Below are 13,988 nucleotides of genomic sequence, written 5' to 3'. Positions count from 1 at the left end.
ACACAACATCCTGTTTCAATAAGTTTGCCCAATAAGGTGGAGAGCGGCATCAAAATACACAACATGATTGTCGTTCAGTCATTCATTCGTGGCCAACTCTTTGCAGCCTCATGGACTGCAGCACTCCAGGCTTCCCTATCCTTCACTATCTCCTGGAGTTTGCTCAAACTCATGTCCATTGAGTCGGTAATGCCATCCAACCATCTCGTCGTCTTGTCGTCCCCTTCTCTTCCTACCTTCAATCTTCATCAGGGTCTTTTCCAATGAGTCAGCTCTTCACATCAGGTGGCCAAAGTATTGGAACTTGAGTTTCAGCATCAATCCTTCCAATGAATGTTCAGGGTTGATTTCCTTTACGATTGACTGGTTTGATCTCCTTGCTGTCCAAGGGACTCTCAAGAGTTTTCTCCAGCACCACATTTTAAAAGCATCAATTCTTTGGCGCTCAGTCTTCTTTATAGTCCAGCTGTCACATTCATACATGACTACTGGAACCATAGCTTTGAATCTATGCATTTATTTCATCTTTAACTGGACGTCACTTCCTATTGCAGGGATCCTTTGTGTTTTACCTAGACACTAATGGTGTATGCTTGTTTTCTTTACCGCTGAAACAAAGTTGTTTATGTTTGTATGAAAGCTGTGACTCATCTCTTTATTGTCCAGAGTAGCCGCCTTCTCTAGCTTCTTCCCCCCAAAATGCCCAGATACATCCTGGTTGCTATTAAGAACTCTGGGTTTGAATCTAGGCTTTACCTCTTATTAACTGTGCAGCTTTGAAAGTTACTCAGTGCAGTTTTGTCATCGGTAAAATATGGATAATGGTACCTGTCTCAAAAACTGTTAAGGGAAAGGAGATAATGCACATGCCTGTGCCACGTAGTAGCTAATAAGTGGCATCTACTTTGACAATGGAATACCCAGTTGCATTTGATGATGTATAAGCTAGGTTGTGTGGTTCACTTAAGGGAGTACTTGAAGGTACTTTGTCACTAACATGAGCAAAGGCAGTCACCCAACCACAATGCTGCCTTCAGGAGGTTAAAGACCTCCCCTCTGCTACTTGCTGGGATTATGTTACTGGGTAACATCACACTGTCTTCTTTATTTATTGAGATATAATTGATTTCAGTTCAGTTCAGTTCAGTCGCTCAGTCGTGTCTGACTCTTTGCGACCCCATGAATTGCAGCACACCAGGCCTCCCTGTCCATCACCATCGCCTACAATATTATATTAGTTCTGGGTGTACAACTTAGTAATTTGATATTTTTATAGATTATACTCCATTTAAAGTTATTATAAAATATTTGATATGTTCCCTGTGTTGTACATTACATCCTTGTAACTTATTTCTTTTATACCCAATAGTTTGCACATCTTAATCTCCTATATTACCTTTTTTCTCCTCTAATCCCTCTCTCCTCTGAAACAACTAGTTTGTTCTGTGTATCTGTAAGCCTGTTTCTATTTTGTTTTATTCATTTGTTTTATACTTAGATTCCACATATAAGTGTCTTTTTTCTGTCTGACTTACTTTACAAAGGTCTGGGTCCATCCATGCTCTTGCAAATGGTAAAATTTCATTCTTTTTATGGCTGAGTAATATTCCATTGTGTATATAGATACCACTTCTTCCATATCCTTTCATTTGCTCATGAATACTTAGCTTGTTTCCATATGTTGGCTATCGTAAATACTTCTTCTTTGAACATTGGTGGGTTCATGTATCTTTTCTAATAGTATTTTCATTTTCTTCAGATAAATGCTCAGGAATGGAATTGCTGGATCACATGTAGTTATGTTTTTAGGGTGTTTTTTTTTTTTTTTTGCTGTACTGAGTCTTAATTGCCGCATGCAGATCTTTAGCTGTGGCACATGAACTCTTACTTGTGGTATATGGGATCTAGTTCCCCCATCAGGGATCAAAACCAGACCCCCTGCATTGGGAGCATGGAGTCTTAGCCACTGGACACACCAGGGAAGTCCTGTAATTTTCTTATGTAGCCACCACTTCATGACCTCTCTCCCACTCACTGTTGAAAAACAATATTCTTTTCTTACATATTTTATGGCACACTTACTTATATTTATATTATTAATGTTTATATTTTCGACAACCGTATAAAGCCCTGTAACACTGGTGCACGCTGTATATCTTACCAAGGTAATTACCTGAAAAGTAAGAATAAAGGGATGACCTCCACCCGCTCCCCTCTGCCACCTTGGGTTTGATGCCATTAACACCACTGCTCCTTTGTTAGGCACACAGCTGTTGTGACTGGGAGAAACGATGTGCTTCTGTGAACACAGGATGTGCAGGCAGCATCCTGGACTCCTTCACCTTCAGTGTTAATAGAGGAGGTGGCCCCAGACACCATGGGAAGGCAGCTGCTGCGGACCTGGGGGCTGTCTCCTTCTCCCTGGAGCTCCATGGCTACTGGGCTCGGCTTCAGACACAGGTAAGTCGCTTGTGTTCCTCAGCTGGGATGGCCTGGGTACAAGTGTAAGGCTCTACTGATGGTCTTGGGGGCTAAACAAGGATTTTCTGGTGAGTAGAGTGATCTCTCAGAACTGACGGGGACACAGCTGAAGGGGAAAAGGGTGGCCAGTGCCAAGTTTCAGGTGGGGCTGTTGTTTGTTCTGACTGTAGATGGGTATCTTTACACACTTCAGCAGAAGCTGCCTGGTTAGCTCCAAGGTCTTTGTAGGGCCCCGCTGCTTCCCTGGGTGTCTCACCACACCTGGCACGCTCCTCACAACTGGTCCGGCCAGCAGCATAGCACCAGGTCTTGCAAGGCTGGCACTGGTGGATAGGAGGCTCCCAGTCCGCATTTGCATATGGCGTGTCTGTTGCTCACTTCTCTTGCTGGTCTGGTTAGAGCTGCCCTTAAAGATCAGTGTGTACTTGAATTAGCATACCCTCCCTTGTGCAGCGTAGCTTTCTGTGCAGGTGGTAATCACGCTTACCGGATGCAGCTTTCCCCTGGGTAATCTGGTAACCTGGATGCATAGTTCATGGCCATCTGTTTTCAATATAGCTCTGCATGGCTCCGCATATCACGGGCTGCCGGGTGTTCGGCAGGCCTGGGGTCAGGTGGCTGAGCGCAGGGTCTCCCTTTTGCTCCAGAGCACCCTGGCAGGGGCAACTTGGAAGGGATGGGGACGCTGATTACCCACCCTTCGGCCCTTTCAGCCAGCTGGGTACGAGCCAGGGGTCTGGATCCCAACCACGCGCATCCAAGGGCACAGAGAGAGACGTGGTGGCACGTTCAGGAAGGGCCCATCCCCCCCCACCCCACCCCCAGACTCATAGAGAGGCCCTTTCACCCTCTCATTCCTGAACCTGGGCCGAGATGCTCAACTGCTTGCCTTTCTCAAGCCCCCAACTAAAACACCCCGGGGGCCACCTTTAACCCTCTGGACCATTGTGACCTAGCGCCTTCACACCGCCCTTTGTCCTCGCCCCCCTGTAACCACCCCCCACCTCGCCCTCGGGGTAGGGACACCATCTACTGCCCACCCTCCACCCCAAACCCTGCGAAGGCACCGATGCCCTGGGAGGAAGCACGGTGCGCCTGCATCGACTCCGCCTCCATAGGGCACGGCCCACTCCTCTGTGGGCGGGCCCCAATGGAGGCCTTAATTATGAAAGGTTTCACATATGGACCAAAACGACTTGGTTTTCCACTGGAAAAATATCAAAATAGCAAGGGTGTATTTGTGCAGAAATTACAGCCTCTCAGAGCTGGAAGGGAACTTAGAAATTATATGTCAAACTCCCTCATCATACTGGGAATGGGAGAAACTTTTGCACATGGGTGCACAGTGTCCGAGTGGCTTGTGAAGTCACTCAGTCGTGTCCGACTCTTTTGCGACCCCATAGACTGTAGCCCGCCAGGCTCCTCCGTCCATGGAATTTTCCAGGCAAGACTACTGCAGTGGGTTGCCATTTCCTTCTCCAGAGGATCTTCCCAACCCAAGGATCGAACCTGGGTCTTCCGCATTGCAGGCAGACGCTTTACCATCTGAGCCACCAGGTAAGCTTACTCTTCGAGTGGCTTTCCCTCTGGATAAAACGATTTTTGGCATTACTGCCTGCAGCAGTGTCTTTTAACTCACACTGTCTCGGCAGTTGGAAACTTCTCTTACGTGTTTAAGTGGCTCTATTTTTCCCCCCAGAGAAACACAAAGCAGCTTTGATTTGTCATATAAACAATTCCAAGACATTGTTAAAGCAAGTTGCTTATGTAAACAGATATAAATGAAAGCTTCATAAATTCAGCTCTTGCTGACTGCATTTGAGTTATCTAGTTATATTTGGGCCCAGATAACTTGGCTACATCAAATTTAAGAGAAACAAAAATGGAGCTGTTTAGTTACTCAGAATACCTCTTCTGGTCAGAAAGGTTTGATCTCAATCTAAAGAAGCCTGCCTAAGGGACAGACCTTAATTATTTTAGACCTCTGTTGATGTAATAGGGGACATTGCTGCAGTATAGTAATATCTGGATTAATAAATCTTCTAAGGCCAAAGGCACTTGTAGCAACATTATCTTGGTCATAAATGTGCCTGTGGGAATCTTTGATTCTCTTCACACTGGATCAGAAGTATTGTCACCTGAGATGTGAGTGAGATTTCAGGTCTGAATTTTCACAGACAGAAACCAGAGTCAGAATCAGGTTAAATTCAGTTCAGTTCAGTTCAGTCGCTCAGTCGTGTCTGACTCTTTGCGACCCCATGAACCGCAGCACGCCAGGCCTCCCTGTCCATCACCAACTCCCAGAGTCTACCCAAACCCATGTCTACTGTGTCGGTGATGCCATTCAACCATCTCATCCTCTGTCGTCCCCTTCTCCTCCTGCCCTCAATCTTTCCCAGCATCAGGGTCTTTTCAAGTGAGTCAGCTCTCCTCATCAGGTGGCCAAAGTATTGGAGTTTCAGCTTCAACATCAGTCCTTCCAATGAACACCCAGGACTGATCTCCTTCAGAATGGACTGGTTGGATCTCCTTGTAGTCCAAGGGACTCTCAAGAGTCTTCTCCAACACCATAGTTCAAAAGCATCAATTCCTTGGCACTCAGCTTTTATATAGTCCAACTCTCACATTCATACATGACTACTGGAAAAACCATAGCCTTGAATAGATGGACCTTTGTGGCAAAGTAATGTCTCTGCTTTTTAATATGCTATCTAGGTTGGTCATAACTTTCCTTTGAAGGAGTAAGCGTCTTTTAATTTCATGGCTGAAATCACCATCTGCAGTGATTTTGGAGCCCCAAAAAATAAAGTCTGACACTGTTTCCCCATCTATTTGCCATGAAGTGATGGGACCAGATGCCATGATCTTCGTTTTCTGAATGTTGAGCTTTAAGCCAACTTTTTCACTCTCCTCTTTCACTTTCATCAAGAGGCTCTTTAGTTCTTCACTTTCTGGCATAAGGGTGGTATCAAGATGAAAGTGAAGAACTATTGGTATTTCTCCCAGCAATCTTGATTCCAGCTTGTGCTTCCTCCAGCCCAGCGTTTCTCATGATGTACTCTGCATAGAAGTTAAGTAAGCAGGGTGACAATATACAGCCTTGACGTACTCCTTTTCCTATTTGGAACCAGTCTGTTGTTCTATGTCCAGCTCTAACTGTTGCTTCCTGACCTGCATATAGGTTTCTCAAGAGGCAGATAAGGTGGTCTGGTACTCCCATGTCTTTCAGAATTTTCCACAGTTTATTGTGATCCACACAGTCAAAGGCTTTGGCATAGTCAACAAAGCAGAAATAGATGTTTTTCTGGAACTCTCTTGCTTTTTTGATAATCCAGTGGATGTTGGCAATTTGTTCTCTGGTTCCTCTGCCTTTGCTAAAACCAGCTTGAACATCTGGAAGTTCGCAGTTCACATATTGCTGAAGCCGGGCTTGGAGAATTTTGAGCATTACTTTACTAGTGTATGAGATGAGTGCGATTGTGCAGTAGTTTGAGCATTCTTTGGCATTGCCTTTCTTTGGGATTGGAATGAAAACTGACCTTTTCCAGTCCTGTGGCCACTGCTGAGTTTTCCAAACTTGCTGACATATTGAGTGCAGCACTTTCACAGCATCACCTTTTAGAATTTGAAATAGCTCAACTGGAATTCCATCACCTCCACTAGCTTTGCTCGTAGTGATGCTTCCTACGGCCCACCTGACTTCACATTCCAGGATGTCCGGCTCTAGGTGAGTATGAGTGATCACACCTTCGTGATTATCTGGGTCATGAAGATCTTTTTTTACAGTTCTGTGTATTCTTGCCACCTCTTCTTAATATCTTCTGCTCTGTTAGGTCCATACCATTTCTGTCCTTTATTGAGCCCATCTTTGCATGAAATGTTCCCTTGGTATCTCTGATTTTCTTGACGAGATCTCTAGTCTTTCCCATTCTATTGTTTTCCTCTATTTCTTTGCATTGATTGCTGAGGAAGGCTTTCTTATCTTTCCTTGCTATTCTTTGAAACTCTGCATTCAAATGGGTATATCTTTCCTTATCTCTTTTGCTTTTTGCTTCTCTTCTTTTCACAGCTATTTGTAAGGCCTCCTCAGACAGCCATTTTGCTTTTTTGCATTTCTTTTTCTTGGGGATGGTCTTGCTTCCTGTCTCCCGTACAATGTCACGAACCTCCATCCATAGTTCATCAGGCACTCTGTCTATCATATCTAGTCCCTTAAATCTATTTTTAACTTCCACTGTATAGTCATAAGGGATTTGATTTAGGTCATACCTGAATGGTCTAGTGGTTTTCCTCACTTTCTTCAATTTAAGTCTGAATTTGGCAATAAGGAGTTCATGATCTGAGCCACAGTCCACTCCTGGTCTTATTTTTGCTGACTGTATAGAGCTTCTACATCTTTGGCTGCAAAGGATATAATCAATCTGATTTCATTGTTGACCACCTGGTGATGTCCATGTGTAGAGTCTTCTCTTGTGTTTTTGGAAGAGGGTGTTTGCTACGACCAGTGCGTTCTCTTGGCAGAACTCTGTTAGCATTTGCCCTGCTTCATTCTGTATTCCAAGGCCAAATTTGCCTGTTACTCCAGGTGTTTCTTGACTTCCTACTTTTGCGTTCCAGTCCCCTATAATGAAAAGGACATCTTTTTTGGGTGTTAGTTCTAGAAGGTCTTGTAGGTCTTCATAAAACTGTTCAGCTTCTTCAGTGTTACTGGTCGGGGCAATAGACTTGGATTATCGTGATATTGAATGGTTTGCCTGGGAAACAAACAGAGATCCTTCTGTCATTTTTGAGATTGCATCCAAGTACTGCATTTTGGACTCTTTTGTTGACTATGATGGCTACCCCATTTCTTCCAAGGGATTCCTGCCCACAGTAGTAGATATAATGGTCATCTGAGTTAAATTCACCCATTCCAGTCCATCTTTGTTCGCTGATTCCTAGAATGTTGATATTCACTCTTGTCATCTCCTGTTTGACCACTGCCAATTTGCCTTGATTCATGGGCCTAACATTCCATGTTCATATGCAATATTGCTCTTTACAGCAGCGAACCTTGCTTCTATCACCAGTCTCATCCACAACTGGTGCCATTTTTGCTTTGGCTCCATCCCTTCATTCTTTCTGGAGTTATTTCTCCACTGATCTCCAATAGCATATTGGACACCTACTGACCTGGGGAGTTCATCTTTCAGTGTCCTAGCTTTTTGCCTTTTCATACTGTTCATGGAGTTCTCAAGGCAAGAATACTGAAGTGGTTTGCCATTCCCTTCTCCAGTGGACCACATTCTGTCAGACCTCTCCACCATGACCTGTCCATCTTAGGTGGCCCCATACAGCATGGCTTAGTTTCATTGAGTTAGACAAGGCTGTGGTCCATGTGATCAGATTGGCTCATTGTCTGTGATTGTGGTTTCAGTCTGTCTGCCCTCTGATGGCAGCTGCAATGACGCACAAGCGTGGCCGAGAGGAGCTACCCCACGTCCAAGGTCAGGGGCGGTGGCCGAGAGGAGCTACCCCACGTCCAAGGTCAGGGGCGGTGGCCGAGAGGAGCTACCCCACGTCCAAGGTCAGGGGCGGTGGCCGAGAGGAGCTGCCCCACATCCAAGGTGAGGAGCAGCGGCTGCGCTTTGCTAGAGTGGTTGTGAAAAGATACCCCATGTCCAGGGTAAGAGAAACTCAAGTAAGATGGTAGGTGCTGAGAGAGGGCATCAGAAGGCAGACAGGTTAAAGCAATGGCCAGAATCCTGGGAGTTTCTATGAGCTAGTCAGCTAGCAGTAGGAAGGATCATCACACTGACACTTGTATACTGAAACATGCTCTATGTTTGATGTTTTGCTTAGAGCTATGATCAAGACATTTCTGATTACAAGGCATTTTATTCAGAATTATCATGTGTTTTTTATTTGGTTTCATAATGGAGTCAATGGAATTAATTAAGGAGAGACATAAGAATATGGGAGCTATCCTACTGGGTGAGATTCCTGGACCATTCAGCCCAGGATCCTGTTACCAACAGAAAATTCAAAGGCTGGATCTTGGGAAAGCATCTTTTTTTTTTTTTTTTTACTAAATTAAATTTCTGTAGCATCTCACTTGGGCTTCCCTGGTGGCCCAATGTAAAGAATCATTGACAACTCTTGCTTGCCAATGCAGGAGTCTCAGGTTCGATCTCTGAGGTGGGAAGATCCCCTGGCAGAGGAAATGGCAACCTACTTCAGTATTCTTTCTCTGGGAATTCCATGGACAGAGGAACCTGGTGGGCTACAGTTCGTGGTGTTGCAATAGAGTCAGACATGAATTAGGAACTAAAGAGCAAAAGTCTGACCTCCTTTAGTAGTATTTTAATGTACCCATTCTTTAGCTTGTTTACAACCTTTTAATATATTTTGTTAATTTTTGTGATAACTAGTGTTCCATGCTAGTTGAAAGAGTTCTTTATCTTGTTTATTTCACTTAAGTTTGAAAGAGCATTCTCATTTAAGTTTTGAAAGACTGTTTCCTCATCTAGATATGTTACAATGGTAAAGAAATAAAAAAGAGATTCTTCTCTGTATTGCATTTACCTAAACTAACCTGACCTGCAGCATGTGCTAGACATTGAATAAAGATCACCTATAACGCATATCAACCTGTGTTGCATGCCTTTCTTCTCCTCTTTTTTCTCTTATCTTTCTTAACAACTAACCTGGTTGCTCATTCTACCATTGTGCCCTCGTCTTGACTCTCTGATCTGTACGTGTTCACCTCCTGGCTAGGAACTCTTCCATCATCTGAGGGCATCATCTCTCCTTTCATGACACTGACGTTGTGGACTGCTTGGGACACAGATCACTGCCCTAACCTAGTCACAGATGTCTTCCTACCTCACATGCTTCCATCTCCTTCACCAGCTCCAATGCCCTCCCCATATAACTAACATACTCCAGTCTTTCAGATGAAATTCTGCAAATATTCACCTTATCCAAGCCACTCATTATTTTATGAATTACAACCTCAGATCCTTATGATTTATCTAATAACTCAGATTCTTAAAAAGTCACATACGAGCTGAAAATGAGTCAAGCAAAAGTGTACCGCATGGCTTTATCCTCTAAACCAGGTGACAGGCTAGTCACGCTGTATAACCTTAGAAATGTACAAAGGAAGCAAAACCACATGGGAAAGAGATGGGAGCAGAGGCTCCTCTGCATTTGATGGGCCTGGGGACTTTACCAGATTGAAGGTCCACTCATGAACTTTCAAGGAGTAAATTCACTGGGTATTGTTTTTTTTTTTTTTAAGTATTGCTGATGCTAGAACTCGACTTCTACTTGTCTAGCTCAAATATTATTTTGTCAGATTCTGTCACAAGAAACCATGTTAGAGGTTCCATTCTGTATCGTTAGATCCAGCCGTGTTCGTATAGTGGTTTGTACTCTGCATTGTGCATCCTTAAATCCATAGACTTCCAGCTGTGGCACAAACAGCCAAAGCCAGAAGCTGAGCCCCAGAGCACGTGGATGTTCACTCTGTGCACCCTCTGTGTGGAGCACCAGAGCCCCTTCCTTATCCTTTCATTCAACAGTTTTTTTAAATTGAGGATCTATTTATGTGTTCTAGACATTAAAAATCCAATGGAGAATAAAGCAGTTTATTACATAAAGTTTCCCTTGTAGAACTCATACTCTTGGGGGAGGCAGACAATAAATAAGAGAAAGAAAACATAACGGTTATATTAGTGATAAAAGCTAAAGATGAAAAAACTGGCAAAAGAGATAGGGAGACGAGGCAAGACATCACAGGTGCCATTTCATCCGAAGTCTAAAGGTTTGCTGGAGGCTGGGACAGACCAAGTTCTGGGTCATGGATGGGCCTTTGGATTTTCTTCTGAGTTAAAACGAGAAATAACTGCTGTGTTTCAAGGAACACACGGTTCGTGTTATAAGGTGCTGATAACAATGAAAGGGTGTCATGACAACAGCAGGGGCCAGTGGCAGGAATCTAGGTGCGAGATGCTGCTGGTGGCTGGCACCAGGGCGGTGTCAGGGGAGGAGCGAGATGGGGTCAGAGTCTGGATATATTCTGAAAGTAGAACCCAGAGGATTTTCTGGCCCACCATTCATGAAGTGTGAGTGAAAGAGAGGAGTTGAGGATGACTCCCAAGAATTTTTGGACCCATATACGCATCCCAGCAGATCTTTTCAAATGCTCAAAGATTTTCTGATACACCCAGGAGTTTAAGAAGCATTTCCAAATAACAGTAGTAGTAATAATGCTAGATTCTATCCAAATGAGTAGTGCTTTATAATTTTCAAGTTATTAAAGCTTTATTTGCTATATTAGACTGTTAGGTATTTGTTTTCTTGATTTATGTATGCATATGTTTTGTTGGTTATAATTTTCTTTTTATCTGTTCTCACCTGCAAAATTTTTTCTCTTACCTAAAGAGTAACCCATGATGTTATTTTAGTTCAGATGCTGATGGCTTGACCCAGGGTGATGGTGGGGGTGGCAGGGAGTTGGGAAGCAGAGGGAGCAGAGAGAAGGAGTCAGAGTCTGAATATATTCTGAAAGCAGAACTAGAAGGATTTTCTGGCAGGCCTGATTGGATGTATGAAAGCCGAGAAATGAAGAATATAAATTGTCCTAGTGTGTTAATGGTAATGTCTTCTTATCTCTGATTAGGGTGAAGAGTATTAGGTGATAGCATTAATTTGTGTGTGACTCATTCAGCAGTTATTATCTAATGCCCTGAGTGCTTGAGACACATCAGTGAACAAGACAGGCAGAAATCCCAGTTTTCAAGGAGCTTACAATTTTGGAGGACAGACATACATACTCTCTCTCTCTCTCTCTCTCTCTCTCTCCGTGTGTGTGTGTGTGTATATATAATTTCAGGTGACAGTAAGTGCTAAGGTGAGGGGTGAGAGGAGAAGGAAGGAGCATAGACAATACCAGGGGATTTGTGTGTGGTTAATTCTCAGAACTTGTTAAATAATGTGTGGAATTTATTCCTATGTCTGTTTCTATTTAACAGCTTGATACTGGGAACTACATTCCTTTTATCAGTTTGACTACCAGTAAAATAGAATATGGGTTATGTCCTTAGCATTTCTATGTTCTTCAGCGTATTAGAAAAGAATTAAGGATGATGATCTTGAGCCCTTTGATGGTGTTCCCCATGGGGATGGTGGTTTAGTCACTGAGTCATGTCTGACTCTGCGACCACAGACTGTAACCCACCAGGCCCTTCTGTCCATGGGATTTCCTAGGCAAGAATACTGGAGTGGGTTGCCATTTCCCTCTCAGGGGATCTTCCTGACCCAGCAATCAAAGCCAGGTCTCCTGCACTGCAGGCAGATTCTTTACATACTGAGCTACCAAGGATAACATTATTTTAATACTGGGCAATAAACTTGGTGAGACAGTAGTCATTGCAGGCCACTGGGTTTAGACATCTACTTACCATCACCTCTATTTAACCTACTCAGTTTGTGCTCATTAGGACTCTTCACTTAGAACACCATTACTGCAATCATATACTGTATTTTTAGCATCTTATATAAACTTCCCCACAAATGCCCAAGTTATGTAACCAGCTCCCCTCCCCCAGGCTTTCCTCCAGCCTCTCAGAGACTGTTAGAAGGGGCGAGGAGGTGTGTGTGGTGGGGGATCTCTGTCTGGCCGAAAACGCTCACGTCCCAGGGCTGGTTCTCCCTCCTCAGGACATGGCTGGGTGTGCTCCCATCAAGTGTGTTTCTCATCCCTCCTTTTCGCTTTTCAGCCTTCACCTTCTGCTGTTACATTTTCATCAGGTGTCACGTTGCTGCACTCCTGTGCCCGGGAGACCATCTGCCTCCTCTCACTGTGTTCAGACCAACCCCCAGGACTCTGCTCCAGAGGCAGGAGGCACCTGAAAGAGAGTTCCAGTTCTGGCATTTCACAGGTGGCAGATGAGGCTCAGCAAAGCCATGGGCCTTCCTGCCTGGCACAGAGGCACAGGCGCAGTCCAGGTCTGTGGCGTCTCTAATGTGACTTTCATAAGTGAGCAGCTCCTCGGGACTCAGTGTCCTCATGGCTGTAAAACGAGGGGCGTGCCAGGTGGGCTCTAAACTCCCTTCCATCTGGCCCTTACGTATCAATATGCTATTGGCTACACACTGACTATATTTCATTTTAGAATTGACTGTTCTCAGTGCATTGACCAGAATGTTACTAACTGAAATGAATCAGGAAGAGGACATAATTTTGCTTGGCTCTTTAAAGCTTAAATTCTGTCTGTCTTCTTTTTTAATGGTAAGAATGTGAAGAAACAAATGGTAAATTCACCCACAGTTAAAAAAAAAGAAAGAAGGAGGTTCAGATACACATCTTCAGCTGACTCGTGCACAGGAAAAGCACTGTGTTACGTGATGCTTAAATAGTTTACCTAACTATATCAGGAAAAGTCTCCTTCTGGCGCAGTGGGGGCGGGGGAGGGCTGGGATACGCAGGGAATGATGGTGATAAGCATTTTCCAAATTAGGAAACAGATATGCTTTTCTTCGTACTCTTACATAACTGATCTATTTTAGAAGACAACACAAAAAAACTGAAATGAAATACAAATCTCATCATTTTACTACTTTGTTAGCTAAGGCACAAGCAAGTAACGCTGGAAGGGAAAGAAAGGAGAGTTTTACCCCATCCTATTCCTCTTGGTCTGGAGGTTACCGCCACCTCTACCCACCACACACACACACACACACACACACACACACACAGGATTCCCTCTCTTCTGTGGCAGGCTGCTGGGTGAGTCAGAGACCAAAGTCCAAATTTTTTTTTTTTTAATGAATGAAAAAAGATACTAATTTTTCTCTCCTCTGAATTGAAAACGCACCCACATCAAAGTACATACCCTCTCGTGGTGGCACAGAATGATAGACAAGTAACCTGTCTTAGAGCTGGTGATAGTTTTGCCCCAGACTTCCTGACTCAGAGGGAAATTGTGCAGCACACAAAGGCCACAGAGGCAGTACAACCTCTTACATAAATAAGTTACATAAATGAGAACCAGTTATGTAAATGTATAAACCAGCAAACACGAATTATAACCATTCACAAATGCCAAGGAGAACACAGCAAGAGTCCTCCTACAGTCCCATCCCCCGCCCCCATATTATCAAAATTGTACTATTTTATTTCACACCAGAATCAGATGTGGCTATTTGTCACATTTATTGGGGAAAGAAATTCCAAAGGACAAATGATGTTTCATACTATTTTCTGAATATTATATTTTACTTTGGGGGGAAATCCCCTAGTTAAACCTGAATTATATTTGATAAGAAATATAAGCATATTTATCAACTTACACTTTTTTGTGTAATCATGAACACCATGTGTTAAGTAGTTACTATTGTATATTCTGCATGTTGCTGTGGCTGTTAAGGATAGGAATACATCACAAAAGTAAATGCCCATGGGCATATGGATATTTGTTTTATTACTTACAGTTTCAAGTTTCAGATGAGTTTGTGGGTAT

Source organism: Bubalus kerabau, chromosome 2 (assembly GCF_029407905.1).
Source record: "Bubalus kerabau isolate K-KA32 ecotype Philippines breed swamp buffalo chromosome 2, PCC_UOA_SB_1v2, whole genome shotgun sequence".
Taxonomy (NCBI): Eukaryota; Metazoa; Chordata; class Mammalia; order Artiodactyla; family Bovidae; genus Bubalus; species Bubalus kerabau.
Note: the sequence above shows the minus strand (reverse complement) of the source record.